Raw genomic sequence first — 21,471 nt, forward strand, 5'->3', positions numbered from 1 at the left:
CCCAGGCTTGTCAAAAGTATAGATGCTGCAATTGCCAAGCCAGGGCTGTAAGACTTCTCTAGGTGTTACTATTTCTTTCTTTCCTTTCTTTTTTTTTTTTTTTTTTGTGCTAGAGATGGCTCTTGCAACATCTTGACTCCTGAGCAAGATGAATTCTGTCACTGCGCCAGTTCTTAGCACCAGGCAATGGAGGGCAAAGATAAGGCTTCAGATGTGTCCCACTTATATGTCAAAATACTGCAACACTGACAAGTATTTTAGTGCTGTACATTCCCTGAATACTAAACTTCTTTTTGGTACTATCTTGTGCTATACAATATGGCTCTTTTTATACTTCAGTTTACCAGTGTCCTTTTTCATTTGCCTTTAGGCTGGTAGGGTAAGAAAGCTCCTCTCAAAAATTAGTATTTTGTTTTTCCAATCTTTACTCAAGTATGTAGCACATACGAACTATTTACACAAACCAGGATTAGAAGTCCTACAGCTAAGATATATTTACACCTTTTTCATCCTGAAGTGTTCTTTATCAGAACTTAACTCACTATTTATCTTTGCAAGGTTTAAAAGTAATGTTTTATTACCTAGCTCAGTATCTTCTTGCCATCCTCAGAGATGATGGAGTGGAGAGTGCACTTATAAAATTTGTGGATGACACTAAGGTGGGAGGGGATGCAAGCGCTTCAGAGGATGGGATCAGAATTCAAAATTATCTCAATACGTTAGAGAAGTGGCTAAAACTAGCGAGGCAGAATTTAGTAACAACACGTACAAAGCACTACACGAAGAAATGAAAGATCAAATATACAAATATAAAATGAGGAATCAGAGAAGAAGTGGAAGGAGTGGAAAAAAAAGGATGTGAGAGCTACAGCCAGACCCAAAGCAAATATGAGCAAAGCAGGTAAATCTCCTGAAAGACAAATCTCATACTCAGATGTATTATTACAGGAGTGTCATATGCAACAGTGAATTATTCAGCTCTGCAAGGCACCGGTGAAGACCCAGCTGTAGTATTGGATCTAGTTCTGGGTATCTTTTAAAAGAGCAAAAGGAATATAAGACATTTAGAGATTGTGGCCTATGAGAAACAGCTCAGATAATTAGGCTGGTCACTTTAGAAGCTCCAAAGGGAGATTTTATAATAGTTTTCCAGTATGCGAAAGACTGTCCAAGAAAAGACAATAATCATTTATTCCCTTTGCCCAGTGTTCAGGAAAAAGTCCATTAGATCCTGCAGAATGGCAGTTAGATATTGGAGGAAAATGCAAGGCTGACTAACAGTCCTTAGGGAGACCCAGATCCCATGCTAGCAGAGGATTTTAGGAGTATATCTGCCAGTGCTACAGATATATTTGATCCCACTCGGAGCAAGGAAATTATCTCAGTGGTTTCATATAGCTTCTCAACATTCTCAATCCTACTTTATCAACAGCTCCATCCAGTTCCCTTTTTTTTTTTGTTTCCAACAGCACAGTGTTGAAGCTGAGCTGCAGGAGCTTTTCAGTCACTTAAACATTTTGGCAGTTACAAATTCCAGATCAGACACCTTTCCTTCCTCATGCTTTTGCTGGACAAGCAGGGACCATTCACAGGATCTAACTCTGCTTGCACATGTGGGTTTCCCAGCAAGAGTCCTGAGGGAGCAGCACTCCCCCTTCTCTCCCCAACGCAATGTGTATGTTCCCAGCTATGTGACAGAGGTACACTCGACTGGTCACATATACCCCTTTTCCAGTCACTCCTAGACCTTGTTCTGATATGGGACTCCACTCCTAATATTTTCTAGGTCACCCTGAATTTTTGTCATCACTGTGGCTGAAAGCAGAGAAGGTTTATTACTCAGGGTTCAGCTGCCCATGGAGACCCTCAGGCTCAAATCTCTACCCCAGGACCAACCCCCCTGAAGGCAAAGCCTGAGCTGTGGGATGCTGCAGCCCCCCAACCTGACCTGTGGGCTGCTGTGCAGATGTTGAGTGAGCCCTGAACTACTGTGAGTCCTGCATCCCTGCCTGCCAGGCCCAGAAAATGAGGAAACCAAAGCATTGTTCCAGTTTACTCCCCTGCATGCTGCTTCACAAGAAGTCTCATAAAACAAAGGTCTCTGCCAGAGCCTGAAAGCCCAGCACCCATGGCAAAACCCTCCTCTCCCACTGCACACATATCTGAAACAGTTTTACGATCTGGGGACCCGGAGGGATGTACCAGACCGTTTCCTCCATGCAGGTTTGTAGTAGAGTACCAGGGAGTGCCTGTGCAGCAGGAAAATGAAGGTATCACCATCACTTCACTTGCTCCTTGTTTTAGTGGTGGGGAGCAGTGTGGTCAATGTTGTCTGGGTTTCTGCTCTGTTGCGTGCTGCAGACCTTGGCGCAGTGTCAACATGTGCAAGATAACTTCAAATTATGAGAAATGGTTTAGCTGCAGGAGGATAGAGTCCAATGCAGGCTGATTTGCCTTACTTCACAGGGGCTCTTACAAACAACCTTGTTCACGGACTGAAAACCCCAGAAATGCAATTAGCACAGAAAATAAAGCTGGATGGCAACCTCGGGACTGAGACTGGTGGAGGTAAACAGACTGAAGATCCCAGTTGCATCACCCTGCAGTGCCTTCATTATGGTTGGAGAATATCCGCCCCCTCCCACCTTGGCAGACAACCAAACCTGTGTGAAGAGGTAGTAAGGCAAAATGTAGAAGCTTTCATACAAGTCATTCTTTTCTTGGAAAGTATTAAAAAAAAAAGTGCAATCACCTCTGTTTTCAGAAAACTTTTTTTCATTCAAAAATATTTTAAGTCAGAATAAAGGAAGGCTCCTGGTGGAACTCTAATTTGCTCATAACAAGCTGTTAGGCTTTGGACACATCAGAACGCACCAAGAAAAGTCACTGTATGGATGCACTCAGGTGAGTCCTCGCAACCACAGAAAAGCTCAAGAAAACTTCTGAAGAGAGGGATTCACACTTGCACCCAAAATGCAGGGGCTCATGTGCACACCATTCAGCCAGCACCAGGCCTGACTAGTTCTTCTCCTGCCTCAGCAATCATTCATTGCAGAAAGTGAAAAATCAAAATTTCTTTCCACAACATTCTGGCATCAGCCTTTCCACAGTAACATTGATTTTTGTTATTTCTCTTGCACTTTCTCGACCATCCAATTCTCCATCGACCTCACCCTCCTGCCAGATTCTGATCCCTTCTTTCACACAGACAAGCCCTTTGCTCTGCAGAGCATCCCCCAGGGTTCACTGGCTTACTTACACTGAACAGCAAGAGGTTTTACATAAGGACAGTAAAGTCTGGTTCTACTCATGTTTTACTTCCATTCACAGCCTATGTTTTCCCTTTCCATTACTTCAACATGTTATTTTTAACATTTTTATACCCTTCAGCATCTTCCTTTTCCTCCTTCCTTTCATAGCTCTAAATTTATCTATTTTCTTTCTTCCCGTTCCCCAATTCCCTCTCCAAACTCCCCTGAGAAAATTAAACCCCCAGGAAATTTCTCTCTCTCCCCGCTCCCCCATCTCTTCTCCTTTCCTTTTCTTCCAATCCCTTTCTGTAATTCTATCTTTTCTTCCACTTACTTTTCTTACTACACCCAGGGATATGTTTCCTCAGCCATTTACTGATTTATTTACTTGTATGTTATTTGGGTTTGGCTCTTTTCCTTACAGAAGTCCTCACATTTTTCACATTTCCCATCATCTCCCAGTTTTTGCTCATGTCCCCTGCATCTGGGATAACCTTCTGTACTGCACCCCTCCAGCTATGGGTACACTACAGCCAGTTACCACTTGCAGCTGATAGAACACCTAGTTTTATGTTAGCACAGTGTTAAAAACAGTAGGACTATAGCTATGCAGGGTTTGGAACAGACTGCAAAGTCTGTCCAAGATATTAATAAACACATTGGGGATTAGCTGTGGCTTTGCTCTAAGCTGTGACAGCTACACGAGCCCCAAGAGAGCTGTAAGCACATCCTGGCATGGGGGAGTAGCTGTAAGAGGCACCACAGGGAGCTCACAGCTTCCACGGTGAGGCATGGCAGCCTTCAGCCACCTGCGCGTTATCCCATCTCGTATTGCTCCAGAATACTCTGAGTAACGCACAAACACCACTGGAGTCCAAAGAGGGACGTTCCCGGGGTTTTCCCAGGAGAAATGGTCCTGCCTAGAAATGGCAGTGGAGACATCTGCCCCCCCATCTCCTTATGTACCCCTTCCCTACCACTCACGATACCCCAGCACTTCTCTGCCCAGAGTTTGCCAAATGCCCAGGAATGTAGCCTTGTGGCTGCTCCCTGCAGAGTTCACAAGGAAATCATCTTCCCCCAGATGAGTGGGACCTTTTGTAGGCTTGGTGAGCAACATTTAGGGGTCCGAGCAGGGAAGAAGGTAACGCAGGTGAACTTTTTGGTTGTGCAACACCTCACATTGCCAAGTGCTCTGTGTGATATTCATGTCTGGAATAATTTTGCTTTTGTGTTCAAAGGAATAAAAAGCCTTGTGGCTTTTGCTTCTGATAAGATACAGCACTTTTTCAGCATGCAAGAAGGGGGATAAAAGAAATAAGAGAGAGAAAATAAAAGGAAAGGCAGACCAGTGTGATTTAGGAATGAGGTACTGGAATTCCCACAGCAGTCGATTTAAAGTCCTGGGTTCTCAGCAAGGGCAGATCCCCAAAGGTGTTTGAATGTACAGCTAGCAAATGAAACAAAGAAGAGCTTGGTACCTAATGCACCCGTGTGAAACCCCTTTCATGGTAAGCCCTGAAGATAAGGGAGTGAAAGCCAGACTCACCAGGGCACAGCACACCGGTTTAACTTGGCTGAGACTCAGGCCCTGCGTGTTTTTCCTACATGGTGTACAAAACTGAGCTCATTGGCAATGCTCAATAAATAAGTAATGATACCAAAATCGGAAGCATAACCACAAGGATACACAGAAATTACTTGTATGTGGAATTCCCTTAGATATAGCACATTGCCTTCAGCACAGGGAAATGCTCTTCCATCGGAACCTTATAGTAAGGTAATTGTTACTTTTCACCAGTTATTCCAAGGCAATAAAAACAATAATCTGAGACTGTGGAAGGTCAAAAGGTATATAAATTATCAGGCAGATTATATTGCAGGTCCATAAACCTGGTGTTCTGGGAATAATGACTAAAATGTTAAAGATATCTGAATTATTCTCTTAACGTACAGTCCAACCTTTGCATCTTGATGACGTGCCAGACTTGTCTATGGTGTATCACTTGTTATTTGTGAGAGAGGACTGGGGGAACATAAAAAGGCTGGATGAGTGCAGAAGGTACAAAAGCATGTGTTGAAGGAAAAACATCTATCTCAGAAATTGTCCTTTCTTCTCATGCTGTTCAAAACTGTTGCAGTGAAACAAGGGATTTCTAGTTGCAGGATACTGACATGGGAGATTTTTCTGTGGATCTGTACTATTTTTTTGAGAATGCAGGCAAGGCACAAAAGAATAAGCTGCAGCAATAAAATGCTGTGCAATGGCTAACAGATAAATAATTCAGGGCTATGGACAAACAGCCACCCCTGTAGCTCAGATTCTGGTCTCCAGCTGTGACCGGAGCAGCACATATCACAAGTCACCCCTGCAAATTCATTCAGGCAGCTGAGCTCTGGGCTATCAGGGCCTCTGAGCCCCACCCTGCTGTACACCTTGAAAGGTGACACTGATGACTTACAATTGTAATGGACTCAAGCTCTCTCCTGCCATAGATAAGGGTGATTCCCCACAGAATTCAGCTGAGAGCAGGATAAAACCACAGGGTCATATCATCCCTGCTGTGATGATAAGAAAATATTGTGTAATTGTTATTAACACTATAGCTAGACAAGAAACATGCTGCCATAACGAGCACATGGGGAAAAAGTCTCTAAATCAAATACAATTAAATCGGATTTAAGGCATATCATCAAGTGTCAGAAGAAAACTCATAGGGAAAGAATGGAGAAATGAAGAGAAGGATTAGAAATTATAAGACACTTGTGTTCTGGGCACAAGTAGCACAGTTTTATTCTTTAGAACAGACAATTAGGAAATACCGAACCATGTTATTAGCATCCAATAAATATTTACTCAGAGCAGGTGACTTGCACTTCACAACTGAAATGAGATTTTCAGAGGACAAAGTGGTATTTTTATGAATGACTTGGAGATGTTTATTCTGTGCATAGTAGAGAGCAAAAAGAAAGTTCAAAAGCCATCTGCTGAGATGGAAAATCACTTGTTACCCAGTCTTGTCTTCCATCACTCTATAGAGAGAAATATTTACCCCCTATTGCTTACAATGCAGATCTCCTTTAGGTGATTCGTGATTCGTTCATAAAAGCCACTGGCTACAATATAGTGATGGGTCTGGACCAGATGACATTCATCCCCAGAAGTGAGTTTCCACATCAACAGGTGACAACAACCTCTTGGCCAACACCTGGCAGAGGGAGCGAAGCTGGGATCTTCTGTATGAAAACCACCAGCTCTTTCCAAAAAAAAACAGGCGCCAGCAGAGAGGGTGTCTTATAACACCCACTCACCAGAGGTGAGTCCTTCTGCTTGCAGGGTTTGCCATGACTGGAAAGAGGGATATGCCATGGACACATCCTTCTAGCCCAGGAGGACTGCGCAGGAGAAACACAGAGCTGAAAGAAAGTTGGATCTAGGGCTTGTGATACTTGGATTTTCAGTGTGGTGGGGGAAAGTGAAAAACAGCTCCAGGTTTGGGTAAAAGCAAATCAGAACAAATTAGAGGTTTTGTAAAACAAACAACACCCCACCCAAAACAAATTTTCCTGAAATATTTTGGTTTATTTGAAATAAAAGTTTCTTTCCATCCCAAATGATGTTGCATAATAATAATAGTAACAGTAACGATAATATTATAATAATATTTCCTGTGATTTCCCTCCAAAAAAAATTCAACTTCAAAACCATGAGCACAAAGTATTTTAAAATCTTTGATTTGACAAATTTGGCTGTAATTCATTAATACCTTGGTTCTCTTCCACAAATTCCATTATTTTCTGAGTGAAAATTTACTGTTTCTCAAAGAACTGCACCTCTTCATATCTTCAGCCACTCTTACCCTCTGTGTATCACACAGAGGCTTACAACACGTACTCACTGGGAGCTGCTAAGATGGTTGCCAAATGCTGCCCTGTTCTGTACTGTGATTAGCAGTTACTGACTTTTCAGGGGATGGCATTCAAACGGCACTCTCAAACAAACATTAATTTAAAAGTACTTGAAATATTACACAGGTCCCTTCTGGGATGTTCTAGAGGTACTGTTTCCAACAGCACAAACACCCTCTAACACCCTGGAGCGCTTTCTTCTGTCTGAATTGGCTGGGTTTGACCCTTATAAACAGCAGCATGGCAGTAATAAGCACTGTATTCTCAGTGTCATTCTATCTCAAAAAGAAAACAAACAAACCCCAACAGGTACAAGATTGTCAGTTTTACATTACTATTGATATACATCTATATTTTACCAGTATTCATGAAAGTGCTACTTGCTGTGCTGACACTCTGCCACATCATAGTTGTAAAATATTTTAATCCAGAGGTTTGAGTACTATTTACAAACTGAAACCTGCAAGAAGAAGCAAAAAAAACCCCAAAAACTTTCCTCATTATACAATATCTGATTTTGCTTAACATTTACTGCATCTGGAAACAATTTAGGCAGAAGAGTGTGGTTTTGTTCATGGTGTTGCCTTCAGCTGGAGGAACGTGCTCCGGGTGTGCAGTGTGATGGAGCTGAGCATGAGCCAGCACCAGCACCCATTGACTTCTGCCTCCTGCTCCCCTGGTGAATCCACCCAAAGCCTCCGCTGATGGGTACACAGGGGTATTCACAGGAAAGTCTTCACAGGGTTTCAGTAAGTAGGTTACTGCAATGCTTCATGTCTGCCTCAGGTCATCAGGTGCTCCAAACCTCCTTAAACTGATATCTCTCCAGCCACCTTAGGCATGGGAGATAGGTTTCATCTCAGTCACATTTAGGGCTTGTTGATACGGTGGACATTCAGGAAAATTAAACTGATTTATCTTTGGAAGAGGATTAGGTGCTGACATGTAATCAGAGGCAGATTAAACTCATTCAGAAACAGAGAGATCCTAATTCAGTTTATCTTAACTCGCTCTGGAAGTGAATTAGGACTGTGACTGAAGCGTGGGGAAGGCAGGCTTGGGCACAGCTCTTGCCCAGCCCCTCAGCAGTGGCTGCCAGCCCACGCAAAGGGTCAGAGGAGGAGGGGTGGGAGAAAGCAAACCTCTGCTCCCACCTCACTGCCACAGCTCACAGCCTGCATCTCAGGGCACTGGGTACCAACCAGGGTGTTTCAGGGTCTCAGTGGTCCCCCCACCGCCGCCCACACACGCCCTGGCATGGTTGATGAGTCCTTCAAACCTGTCTTGGGAAGTTCTCCTTTCTCCATCCTCTTTAGATATTTTGAGAACGGAGATTCTGGCAAGGTCAAAGTCCGACTGCCAGATTAATCTGATGATGGGAACAAAATAAAAAGATTTGGCACAAAAGTACTGAAGCTTTTGAAAGTTTGTCAGTGAAGAGCTGGTACTGGAATAGGAGGACAAACCCTGCAACCTGTTTAGGTGCAAACTAACAATGCTGCATGACCAACAGCAGACTCCTTTGCACATTTAAGTGTGCCCATCTCCCAGAAATGTTATTAAAACCCAGGCTGCCATGTTTTATCTACTTCATACTACATTCAGAAAAACAGGACAAGTATAAGGTACTCAGCCCTTCTCACCAGGCCTAGCTATAGCACACATGTGGCTTTCTGCTGAGTGAAGGCAGCCGGGGACACAGGAGGAGAGGACCTCTCTTGGGACCTGCCCTGACAGCCAGAAGAGCATGCTCCTCAGCCTGAGACACCTCAGCGCCCTTTGCTAAAGCAGTTTCTCTTTTCCATTTGGAATCCTGTGACCTGCCATAAATAACCTCTTTAGCCTGGCCGACACCAACAAGGCATTCTGCAGAAAGCAGTTCACAGTCTGGCACCCACTCTCTCACAAACAGCAGTTTGCTTTCATTTGAGGTCCCAAATTTCGGCCTGTCTTGCCTCAACCAAAAACCAACTGCTCCGCTTTCAGACACTGGCCCATGCTCCCAGCACAAGAGCAGCTCAGCCCTCTGCTTCGCCTTTTCCAGATGCTCGCAGCAGTGCATTACGCTGAATAATGGCAACTTAAAAAAGAAATTGGAATCTCGTCAGACTTCAGTTGACCTTAAATATAGGTTCTGTTTCTAAAATCCCTTCCTCAGCAAAATGAATGTCTGGGAGAGTGGGTAATGGAATATAGAGGATTGCTGCCTCTCGCCATGCCTGGCAATTACCAAAAATTGTTACTATTTGACAGCAGCTTCTGTGTGATTGTACACCCGTAGCAGCGACAGTGTTGTTCCTATTCCATGCTTTCTACAAATGTGCCATTAGTTAACTGATAATGCTCCGTGCTCCTTCACTGAAGCTCACCCAAGCAAAAGAACAGTTGAGTGCAGATCCAATTATAAGTATTTTACAGTCTGGGAACTCATAATTTATTACTAGGCAAGTTTTGATTGTACAGATCCCAGCTACAGTCACACATGGAAATATCACCTGTAACCATTCACAGATTATACCCGTGACATGAATTTTCACATTTGCTAACAGTAAAATTACTCACAGAAAGAAAGAAAATGAACAGGTGAGTTGGGACCATCCGCTAGCATATAGACACTTGGGTTGTGGCAAGAGGTGGTTATTTGGGGTGGCCTTACTGCTTTGATATGATGTAGCTGTCTCTTACCTGAGTGCAACCTTTGTATGGTTGTACATCACCTATTACACATACTCACTCACATACACTAACACACGCACTCCCATCCTCTCTTTAGTGCCTGAATTCAGGAGTCCTAATATGCAATTTATTTGTTTGATTTGGTAAATATGAAAATAATAAGTATACGTCCAAAGTGCAGTAAGACAAATAATCATATGCCAGCCTGTTCAAGAATGTTATATACTCTGTCTAAATATATACAGGCTGCTTAGGCAGAAGAAAGCACATATATATGTATGCATAGAGACAGACAGGAAGATGTCATTTATATGTACGTGTATATACACATGTGTACAAATATATTTAGAATATTTCAAAACTAAAGAGGAGATTTAGTCACACAGCTATTTTATGCTAACTGTTACTGTACGTCTATCTGCATACACACATGTGCACACTGCTGGTACTGTAAAAACCATCTGTGCTTGCACCATATAGCAATTTTAGTCACATTTCCCATGGAAATAATGATTTATGAAATCATTCTCCTTCTGCCTGCTTGCTCTCCTTGCAATCCCAAACCTTTTTAGCAGCTCCAAGCTTACCTGGAGATAGCTAATTTCTTACAGAATCAATGAAAATAGGCATCCAGACAGAGAATAAAGCCTTGGTCTGTATTATGATGAGGTAAAGGCTATAATATAAACTTACCCTCACTTTAACCCACAGAATCTGCAAGAGGCAGCAAATTTAGAAGTCTAGAAACCCTAGGAAAATTTAAATGGGAACTTTCATTCAACCACCAAACTCGAGCTGATGGGAAGGCTGGCTTCATTAGTTCCAGTACTCATGGCACTACTTTGTTTCTCTTGATCTGAAGGAGGGTGTTCCTCTGTCCATTTCTATATCAGACTTTTGGCAAATACACTCATTATGTACAATTATGCTTCTACCCAACATTTTCCTGCTTGTTAAGGGACTGAATGACTCACTTCCAGAGATAAGATTTCATATTTTGGGTGAGTGACATATATTTACGTCAGAAGGATTTAGACCGGGACTTAACTGATGGGGGAAAAGGGTCCAAGTATAATGATGATTTCTGGGTCTGTTAGCTGGAAAGGAATTAAACATTAAAATAATTTCCAAGTCTGTTTTTCTTTTTCCAAATCCTGAACCTTATTCCCTTCCTAAAGACATAGGAATTGATAAAACTGATGCAACCTGTAGCAAAATTTGCCCACCATGAATGGAAACAGTTTAGAGCCCACATGAAATAGTGGGAGAGTTTCAGCTGAACCAGAGATTTATGCCTCCTGGAGGTTGTTCCAGATGCCAATGGGAAAGAACGTGGTTTTATGTCTCCCAGCCCTTGGATTTCTGACCAAAACCTATGTCAAGCTGGGGAAGCACAGTCTGAATTGGCTCCTATGCAGCCAGTTCCACACCTGTGCTCTGGGAGATGCAGTGGCAGTAGCCCGGGGATTTAATACAGCACGTGGCTCTATCTGTGGATATCTAAACTTGCTAAGAGTTAGAAACCTGGACCTCCTAAGACCTCTCCTGGTGAAGGAAATCATGCACTTCCACACTGTATAAACATTCCCATATTGCAGGTTTTGCATGTGATGGCAAGATAGAGCTCATTGGGATTCAAGTCACCTCATTCCCATTAATCATGTTAATAATTGAAAACATATGTTCAGCTTGAAAGCACAGCAAGAGAGTTAGGCAACCCTACATGGAAGCATGTTGTTACTTAATTCTAATGATACTCATTAACATACCCTTGCCAACCTCACATAGAAAATACTCCCACCAAAATCAGGTACAGTGCCTGCTGTTAACTTGTTGTATTCCAGCCTGACAAAACCCTCACCCAGCCACTCGTTCCACCCCTGAAACTCCTTCCAGTTAAGTCTGACCACAGCATGGACCTGGTTCAAGTGGTGGGCTCTTCTATACTGGTTCATAAGCCACTTGTACAGAAAAGCATTTGGACAGGGCTACTGACTTTGCAGGGCTTGTTCAGCCACAGTCTGTGCCTCCCACTCCAGCAGCTGCATCAGGGACAGGCACTATCCATGGCACTGCTACCCCTGGCCCTGCCACCGCGCTTCAGCGTGAGGCTGGGTTGTGACCCCCAAGAAAATCTGTCAGATTTCCAATACCGAAATAGCCCAAACAACCTTCAATAAGGACATCCAGTGATTTTACCCTTTCATTGCCCCTCCTAAAGTGAAGCCAGCATTTCCATTATAGACTCAGTTTTGCCAGAGCTTGCATGATGTAATCGTTAAAATGAATTCCAGGTGAAAACCTGTAATACAAATTCTTGCTGGATCAGTGAATTTCAGACCAAACCTCACTGCCTGTAGGTAGGTAATGTTCTTAACTCGGCATCTCAGCCTTTCCCAGCTCCTGAAACAAAAAGAGGGACCTTTTGCTTTGAATGATGCAAAGCTGGGTTCTTCTTAGGCCCGGACACGCTATCAAGTTACCATGGCAGCTCCAGAAACCACAGTAACTCCATCATGCATCTGAGCTCTGAGGGAAGGATGAAGAAGAGAAAGTAAGTTTGGATACAGGTGGAAGAAAGGACGGATGGTTTTTCCTTTCAGATAAGCTTCTTCCCCCAATGTGCATATAAATTCCTTCTGCTGCTATTAGTAACAGGAAAGAAATAAGCCTGTTTGGAAATGAGTTGTGCAATCCTGTAACAGTAAGACAGGGGAGGGAGGGAAGAAAAAAAGCAAGCCCTTTTTAGGTATTAATGATACGGTTTACATAGACTTTGAAATCCTGACAGTCTGGTTTAGATTGCATACTGTGTTCTCATCAGCCCTTCTGTCCTCCTACACCCTTTCTCCACTGATGGCAAGTCCCTAGTTGCTACCTACATTTGTGCTGGTCCTTACCTCAAAGGGACAAAGTGGCCCATGGAGAAGCTCTGGACAAGGAGCCTGGGGGTGATGAGCATCATACGTATGACATCCAGCTATGGACACTGCTGGGAGCATGAGCCTGGGCAAGATGGGGCCTGTGGCTGACCTACTGGGGCTATTGATATATAGAGATGAATCTGAGGCTCCAGCAGCATAGAGATCATCTCCTGACCTCTCTGGCCATGCCTGCTCTCCTTTCTTCCTATCTCCTGCCAAACAGCTCCCCCCAGTAGGCACTGGCAAGGGCACTGCTGTGTTTCTGAGCTGTATAGAAGAACATGCAGAATAAGTCAAGACCTGCCTGGTATTTCATTTTACTCATAGGAATGGGATTTTGCAGGCCCTAATGCGCTGTCAGCTCATTTCTACTGCTCCCAGAGTTGAATCTAGGCAAAGAGAGGAGACTGTCTCTGAGGTGCTCTTTGGGGCTGAAGGAGTTAATCAGCATCAAGGCTTTTAAATCTTATGCACGCCAAGGGGTGCCCCACAGCTTTTGAAAGTGGGAGCTGAGTGCACTACAGACAGTCTTCTAGATGGGTGAAATCCAGTAGATAAATTCCTGATGTCCCAGTGCCCGCAGACCTCACCCTGCATGCCCAGCAGGCTGGAAGAGATTGCACCCAGGGCATCCCTGGGGAAGGCTGGGGAGGGGGGTCCCACACCCCCCCAGCCCACAGACTGTGGTAACCTAACCCTCTGCTGATTAGAACACTCTGGTATTTTTCATCAGCAAATTTTGGAAAATCCTTCGGAAAATATAGGCCCAGGCCTCAAGCAGTGTAAATCAGCGTAACTCCCCTGAAATATATCACCGGGGATCTATCACGTGAAGTGCTCGGGATTACTATTATATAAACAAAGTGTAAAGTCTTGGGCCAGGCCCAAGGAGCTGGAATCCCAGACAACTCCATCATCCTTTCCTCAGCATTCCTGCGTCCCAGTGTACTCAGATACTTCTCCATGAGGTTTGCTCAAGCTGCCTGTGCTGCTCAGCTCCCAGCAAAGCTTTAGTGGCATGCCCTGCACAGAGGCTTCCTTCTGCTTTGAAAGCAGAGCTTGTGGTGTGCATTGATAGCCAGTCAGAAGGTATTCCAGCTGTCAAAATGAAACGACGAACCATATGCTCTGTATGTATACACCTTAACCCCTTACAAGGATAATATTTTTTTTGCCAACACACCAGCAGCTACTTCTTGTAACAGGTGTCCCTCCCCTTGCTGGGCCGAGGTCCTGGCATCACAGACAATGTGCGGTGGGACCTGGGGCAGAAGGATGGTCCACCCCTCCCTACAATACTTCCCAACATGCCATTATGAGCTCAAGTGTTGTAGTGAAAGCCCAGGAGCTGTTCCCACCAGAGGCTCCAGGAGGTCTGGCACACCACCCCAAGATGTCAGGGGGAGAAGACTGCGCCCCCCCTTGCAGTGACAAATGAAGTCAGGTGCTGACCTGAGGGAGAAATCCCTTTTAGCCCCAAAGCTGGCAATGGGTGTATCTGAGCATGTGAGCAAGGCATAAAGCCAGGCACTTCTGTTATCAGCTTGGAGAAAAGCCATGCTAATGATCTCATGCAGGGGGGGGTGGTATTTTGTCAGAAGGAGCAGAATTAGACACAAATTGTTGTTTCCCAAATTCTTCTTCCTGATTAAAACCAAACTTTCATAGTATCTTTTTCTTTGAGACTCTACACTTTTTGGCTCCATCTTTTCTTTTCCATGTCTGTTGAAGTCCATAGCTGCAAGTGCCAAAATATTGAGTGAAAGCTTGTTATTTTTCCCAAGAAACTCACCAGTACAGCTTATCCCAAACCTACAAGCAGTGGAACAGAGTTAAGCAGCCAAGAGAGGCGGTGACCGAGCCAGAGACACAGTTATGGGAGAGTTTTCCCTCTAACCCTGGCTGTGCCGCTATCCCATCCACCTCCTGAAGACTCTTCCTCAGCCCCGAGGCTGCCAAGCACATGAGTTTCCTCGGGAAAGTCACAGGACTGCACAGGCCAAAAGCAAAGCACGCATGTTATTGGTTGCAGAGCCAGAGGCCAAAGATTCCTCTTCAGCAGAATTCTTAAGTATAAATCAATGGGACCACTTACACGCTTAAAATAAGGGCATATGTTTAAACATCTTGCTGGATCAAGGACTTAACCCCTCTTTCTCACAGCCCACCAAGCTTTTAAAAAGCTTTGAATATGTTTATCATATTTTTTTTTTTCTGACATTATTTGGAGAATCAAGACTAACTTAAACCAGTGCATATAAAGGACAACTCTAATGTGAATGCCACGAGCCTAAGGGAATAAATGGAATGAATGGATAATAACTGCATGTACTAACCCTGTGTCTTTCTCCATTCCATTTCTCTAGTCAGGAGGATGTTAAAATCTTTTCTTTTAACCTGATTTCTCCAACACTCTTGCATGGGCACCTCAGGAAAAAACAAGATTCGAATCACAGCACAATCACGTGCACAATTATTCTGTCCTTGTCTTTGATCTGCTCTTCCCAAAAGAGAGCCTGATCCTGTTTCCCCTGAAGGTTGTATGCAGCAAAATTCCCTGCTGACATCAATGGCAGCAGAAGCAGGCAATCATAGTTGTACATATTAATGCAATTATTCCAGTTTACAGGATCCTTTCTTGCCTGACTGGCTTTCTACCTGTTTCCTCTTGCAATCCTGTCACAGTATCACAGTATCACAGTATGTTTGGGATTGGAAGGGACCTCAAAAGATCATCTAGTCCAATCCCTGTAAACTCTCCTCTTCTGCTTGAGCATACCCAATAGATTCCCATTCAACCACGCAGGCCTCCTGACTCCATTCCTTGACTTCCTACGTGTGGGGATGCTCTGATCCTGAGCGTGGAAGAAGCAATCTCTGAATGCAATCCAGCTATCTTGGGCCCCTTTTCCTTCAAGCAGCCTGTCTGCTCCTACACCTGAAGCTGGTGGTACTTCACAGGGTACAGAAGGAAGCCAGTTTCAGGTGACCACTGCCAGAGCTTCATGTGCTTAGACCTGAATAGAGATTACATGTTGCAAGCCACAAATCTCTCTCTGAGTTGCTTTCAGATGAAGGCATTTTGAAGAAATCCCATATTAATGTGACATTCAGGTTGACTTGCACAGCACTGCAAGACACCCCACATGTTAGGGAAGACTTTATGAGTTTTGTTCTGGGCACAGGTCTCAGAGACATGAAGACATGACCACCCTCCATTGGATCCTATCCCACTTTGCTGCATCTCCATGGCTACTACTGTATTTCATGAGGATGGGGACAGGGACAGAGTCACTGGGCTCATTCAGTGCCAGCTCTTGGCCCCATCTGGAGCAAATCACAGCAGGGTGAGAGTCTGCTATGGGGTGGAGAAAGTCTTGACAGAGCCAGGCCTGGCTTCTCACTGCAGTCCTGCTTGTGAACATACAGGTGGAGGAAAAACTTATTTTCTAGTGTCTTTCTCAGTTCTATCCCCATTCTATTCCACCCAATAAGTCACTCTACAGCATGGCTCAGGATAAGAGCAGCCCTGTGTTCCTCTAACACATGGTGACACACATGGCATAAGTCAGGTTTCCTATGCGAGAACTGAGGAGCCTTTTGGATTATATTATTTCTCTTTGCAGATACCCTTGGGGTTTGTTGCTTTTCCTTTTGTCCCTTTTTCATTTGCTTGATTTCTTTTCTTTATGCTGCGTCTCTGACATTTTGTTCAGGGTTGCAGCGAGTGAACAACAATTTAGGATGATGAATTATGGATTAAAAGAAAAGGCTGGGCTATTTTGGAATCACTATTCAGTGCCTTTTGCGAGGACAAAGGAATTCCAGAATGACAGTTTTTCAATTATCTGTGTTGAAGAAGAGGGAGAAGCAAGCTGGGGAGACTGGGAAGGCAGGAGGAAGAAAGGAAGGAAGGAAGAAAATAGAGGAATGAAAGAACAAAATAAAGACAATTTCTTCTGGTTGGAGCACTGAGAAAGAACTCCACTCTTTGATGAGATTTCCCTACCAGATTTTCCAGGGCAAATAATGGAACCCACATGAATTTTTAGTGGTGCTTACAAAAGTACTCACTCGAATCTACTGTGAGCTTCTCACAGGAGCACAAGCCACGCAGCACTTGCGAGGGTTGCAGAAGGCTGTCCTCTACCGTGCCTGAGTTCCCTAAGCACAGGACTGTGAAATAACCCATGGGGGACTCTGCAATAACCCATGGGGGACTCTGCTGGAAATTTGCGGTCCTTTAGCTAAAGCCACAAACAAACATTTTCTCGAGTACTTTGAGCAATATCTGTGTAAATACTCCCTCCCTTGGCTCAAAGATTAGGGGAAAAACAATTGCAATTTTGTTGACTTAACTTCAACATTTTAAAACTATTAATAACGAGGCATGGGAGAGCTTCTGTCGTGGAATAGAAATTGCTATCTAATTTAACTGCAATTTATTCAGCTACAGGCATTTTTGAGGAATGCTCTACAGAAATGCTAACCCTTCTCTAAAAGGACATCATTGAGTAGGGGATGCTTTAAAGTAGATGATTGTTGCCCATTTGGCATGTAAGGCAGCGTGACCTTGAAGATACAGCACTGAACCAGCATGCAAAAATCCCACTGAAGGCCCAGCTTTGCTCTTAGGTTGTGGACAGGCAGTGGACAATTGAATCTTCCCATCCTTTTGCTCCTGACTCCCATCTGCAAACTGAGAATGCTCAGAGCAGGACGCGCTTCAAGGTTTTGGGACAAAAAGCACTATACGAGAATATGAGGGTGGTGTTTCAATACCTGGCTTCTGGAGGGGACCTGTACTCTCTGTTATATGGCTTAATATCAATTTGTTTTGTTCAATAAATTATTAGCACTATACTCATTTCATGCTCCAGCCTACCTGTTTCTGTGACCCTGGCAATACGAGAGTCAGGAAGACACAGTTGTGACTCTAACCAATTCCCCACTGCCTGCTCCTACAGATTTCCTCTAATCTCAGCTGAATAGTTCCATTACATGACATGTTAATGCACCAACAGAGCTGGAAACGCTGAGTGCTCCTCTAGGTGTACACAATGTAAAATCATTAGGCTGCTTAAGAAGCTTCCCAAATGCTTTCTGTCAGCAGTTAGATGGCAATTACAGAATTAACTGGAACAGACCATGTCTCCCCCTTGCTGACCCACAGCCTGCCAATGAGGGGATACCATTTCAATGGAAAAGAAGGTATCAACTGTCAGAAGAACAATACGAACATGAATAGCATATGGAAACCATTTAGCAGCTACCACAGTATGCACTCACCAAGCACCCTGCCAATTTGAATACTGCTTGGACCAAGCTAGGATCAACAGACCTGCTGATAACACTTGTGTGGCCCTTTCTCTGCAGACCATGCGAGTGAAAAGAACTGGCGGGGGACCAAGAGTTTCAGCCACTTGGGCTGATGAGGCAAGGCCATCCATGACTAAGGCAGGTGGGATGGGGTAGGCTAGAGTGGGACATCCTGCCTGCCTGCCCTCCCTGCTGCCTGGGACTTTGTTGCTGGCAGAGCATGTCACAATGCTGGAGGCAGGAGGCAAGTTTCCCTGGCCTGCCTCTGTGGTCAATGCAGAGCAGGGAGGTCCTCCAAAGTGCTGTTCGAATGTCCTGAGGGAGGACTCTGCTTCAAGTTACTTGTTTCTGTCACTATCCCTGCCTCTCCCTGTGTACCAGCCACTGCCAGCCCAGTGGCTTGCCTGCCCTGAAGGGGTGACTAATGGAGCTGCTCTGGCCATGGAAATGCTAATCCTCGCCAGATGTTTTTCAGAGTGATTAAAAGCCAAAGACACAGTTTGCAATTTCATATTGGGCCACACACTTGCTGGGCTATTACTGTCACCTCACCCTCATTCCCACAGAGTAACCATAATCCTTCCCCGAGCCATCACACATATAAGCCAGTACAATGGATAACCTCTTTTACTGGCTTTTTAACCTTTCCTTGTCCTCTTTAGGCCTGGACCTTGTGCAACACCTTTCTTTCCTGTATTACATTCCAAAGCCACTCATGGTTCTGCTTTTCCCTATATCTCTGCCCCATGCCTCCTCAATCCTTTCCCTTGATGCTTCACCAGAAGCACACTTGGATGCTGCTGCCCACTCCAGCTTGGTGCCATCTGTCCAGACTCCTCCTGTCTCTGGAGGAGCTTCTTTACTACCTACATATTCAGTTAACTCCTTAGGGTAGTGGCAAGTAAACTCCAATGTCCACCACCAAAGCCTTTGCCTCTGAAAGTCTCACTGTTGTGGATCTTTTCCACTCTTATTACTCTGTGTTGCTCTTACTTGCACCTTAGTGAGTCACCTGGACAGATCCTGAGACATCCACATCTGCACTCAAAGCTCATATATAGACCAAATACAGGCACCACTACTATTTACCTGGTCCACAGCCTGCTCCTGGTACATTTTCTCTTGGGAACAACCAAGGAGGAGTTGTCCCAGAAGCTGTCAAGGCACTTACAGAAGACAGTGCACTGCTGACTGCCTGCCCTGAAGGCACTTCTCAGAAAGGGTGGTGGGCAGCAGGCAGTATGAATTGTCCTGGTGACGGCCACTTCCTCGGGGAGTTCCCAAGAATAGCAAGAACATCATGGATACCACACACAATCACAGGCCTGACGGGGCCCTGTGAGCTGTCAAGCCTCATCACATGCTAAACCTACTGCCCTCCTGACAGATGTTCACCTAACGTGCTCTTACAGACCACCGGGGTTGGGCACCGTCCCCAAGCAGCATGTACTGCAAACGAGCTGTGCTCGTGCAATATTTTGACAAGGTGGATTGGGATTTATAGCAATAGACTGTATGGTGCATGGGCAGGAGATCCGGTCAGATAGAAAAGAAATGGCTCTGGCATCCAGCCCACCCTGACACCAGAATAACAGTATGACCCACCCAGCTGGAAAGTTTGGGCTCACTGCTTTATGTTTGTCTAGGCAAGAGCCTGTTAAGCGTTTTTACACTCTTTGCTTATTGTAAAGAGCCATGTGAATTAGGGAAATTGGTTATAAATGTTTGGTTCTGGTTTGTTCCATGAGGGAAAAATACATCATTTTGCTTTTTTACATCTTTTCTTTCATATTTCTTTTTTTTCCTCCAAAGAGGCACAGGGAAGGAAAGGAAAAAAAAAAAAAAAAAAAGTCTGCCTGTGAAAGGGCATTCAAATAAAGCAGAGTGTGGGGTTTTTTTAATATCAAAAACCAAAAATTAAAAAGTACAAATTATTCTTTAAATACCTTTTTGGGTTTTGTTTGCGAAGCACAGCTAGTTGTCTCTATGTGCCATTCATTATAACTACAAATAACTACATTATAACTACAAATAGCCACAGGCTCACTTGTCAGTCAGATCTGGGTAAATGCACCAACCCTGTCAAAAGGCGCATTTTCACCTGTGTAGAGAAAGACATGACAGGGCAGACACTATGGGGTGGGCCTGGAAAGAGAGGCAGAAAGTGCTCAAGGAGGACTGTTTAAGCTGTGTAGCTACTCATTCTGCCAGCATGCCTCTGGTTTGTAGATATGAAAATGAACTGTTCAATAGTCTAGTCTTTATTCTTACACAGGGAAAAAGGCAAACCAAAACCAACTGCCAATCTAGGGCCCTGCTAAAGGGCAACTGTAAAGGAGGACAGAGTTTAAAGAACTCTGGGCATCTAAAATAATGAGCAGCTTAGGAAATATAACCAGCAAGAATGCAGACAAAACAACTGTTCAGGCTGCAGCTGGGTCCTGTCTAAGGGAAAGCAATGGGTGTCAAGTTCAGTTTCCAGCCCTCTCCATCATTGTTCCCTGTATTAACAAAGCAGCCTGGAAGCGAAAGCAGTGCCAGAGGAAAGCCTGACCCTCTTTTCCAGCTCAGTCGCTCCCTGGCTGTCCCAACCACCACCTGGCCCAGGCATCTTAAGTACATGTGGCCATATAAAACCTCTGCCCTTGCTGAGAGCTCAGTGCCACCCAGATAGACTCCCAAATCCACCTGGGGGCAGGGACCTTCCTGCTGCTGCCGGAGGTGCCCTGCAGTTCCCAAGACATGGGTATGCAGCAGGCACGTGGAACAGTGTCTGGGGAGCCCAGGCCACCCCAGGCCACCAGCTGCAGCCCCAGCACGTTATCTGAGGGCACCTCAGTTGGCTTTAAACATCCACTTGGGGCTTACTGGATCAGCCCAGTGGTTTCCCAGTTGCCTTCAGCAGCACAAGCAGGTTAAGTTGAGTACATATGTAAATCAGTGTAGAGCTGGGGCTTGACATACTTAGTTCCCACTGTGAGCTAAATTTTCTTATTTCATATGTAAAGTGCCTTACACGTTTTTGCTGATGCACAGACAATCATTTTAAAAGCCAATGAACCTCCTCACCCCACCTCAGGTAGCACCTTCTAATCACCACATGAAATTTCATCCTCTGTATATAAAAAAAGTATGGCAACAGACTTGCCTGCTACATGCCTGCAGAGATAATTAAATGTTGATGCCAGAAAATATGAAGCTGGATGCTGGCAAAATTTCTCTATGCCTTTTCATCCCTAGCTTTTGAGTTCATGAGAAGGAAAATGGGAGTTTGGCAATGACAAGAGATTTAAGGGAGTCTGTGAGAACAATTTTTTCTGTGAGCAGAGGGGGAAGATTTCATTAATCTTTTTATCTGTCTAGGTACTGCACTGACTTATGCATAGCCACAA

Source organism: Nesoenas mayeri (assembly GCF_963082525.1).
Source record: "Nesoenas mayeri genome assembly, chromosome: 3".
NCBI classification, from domain to species: Eukaryota; Metazoa; Chordata; class Aves; order Columbiformes; family Columbidae; genus Nesoenas; species Nesoenas mayeri.